Source organism: Echinococcus granulosus (assembly GCF_000524195.1).
Source record: "Echinococcus granulosus chromosome Unknown EG_S00004, whole genome shotgun sequence".
Lineage (NCBI taxonomy): Eukaryota > Metazoa > Platyhelminthes > Cestoda > Cyclophyllidea > Taeniidae > Echinococcus > Echinococcus granulosus.
In genome coordinates this window covers 2,255,931-2,257,210 of record NW_020170384.1, presented here as the reverse complement: position 1 = coordinate 2,257,210, position 1,280 = coordinate 2,255,931, and positions in this window count along the sequence as shown.

The following is a 1,280-nucleotide window of genomic DNA, read 5'->3' as shown; positions in this document are numbered from 1 at the left end:
ACATACTACTCAGACTGACTATGCGTTGCCGACGTGCAGAAGAGCTAAGGCCTACTGCCATGGCCCGGAGGCCATGTCACTCAGCAAACACACAAAAGCGGAGCCTTAGGTGCCTACCAAACCCAATTGTAGAGTTAAACAGACAACCAAAGTATTATATTGCATTAATCTTGACGTTGGCCAATTTTGCAAGGATTTGCAGATGAGTAGAATACTTTCAAGTGTATTTTCAACAGGGTCTTTGAAGTTGGTTTTTCCGTCCTCACTTCTGCGGGTAATTCCGGAGTCTAATTAATAGGCATGAAAGCAACAAGAGAATGCGTGGGAAGAATGAATGATAACAAAGTGGTGATTCAACAACCGCCTCTTTTGCCACTTTTCTTCCCACTCAAATGCAAGACAATTGTTCGCATTTGAGCTAGACTTCCTCATCCCGCTATGAAATGCACTCGCAGAGGAATGAACGTTTCACTAGCTCTTTGTTCGCCTGGAACTCACTCTGTATCGTCCAACCTTTTTGAGTAGCACAAGCGTCTCTACAGTCGTGAAGTGGTCCTCAGCCTACTCCTCTTCTATGTCACCAATTGTATCAGTTGTTATAAGACACGTCTTTCGTTGTGCGTTTTGCAGAGTTTCTTCTTCTTTTTCTTCTGGGGGGATGCCTCTGCGACTGATGTTCAAGTGAATGAAGAATTATGGGAAGCTTGTCAAGGACCTATTCACTTCTTGTCAAATGGGGAAATAGAAATGCTACATGCATTCACAATTTCACTAAAAACAAAGCATTGTCGTTGTCATCTGTCACTAGCTATTAAACAGGGGTTCGTTTTACCCCCAACTGTCTTGGAGCTAGCCTCATTAGTATACTGTCCCTGGTAAAACGATCATGGAGGGAGTTCTCTTAGTTCGTTAGTTTTCCGTAATTTTTAACTTACTGCCTAGCTTCATCACCGCATTTTGTGCCTTCATTTGAAGCGACTTCGTGAATTAATTATAAAAACTAAGTAATTAAGAAAACTCATTGATATTTATACAGTTGCAGAATCAGTTTCATTTGCAACTAAAAATGGGATTTTGCTCTTGCAGGGGACGTAAGCAGCTCTGCTGCAGACTGGGAATTCCGTAGATGCACTTATGGTGTGAGATGCTGCAACCCAACGATGGCTACTGATGAAGTGTCCGATCCATTGACCTCCAAATGATCGCCTTGCATATCCTTGTCCGCACTTTTTGGTTAATGACCGAAAGTGCGTACACTTTTGGGGATGGGCAGTCCGTAA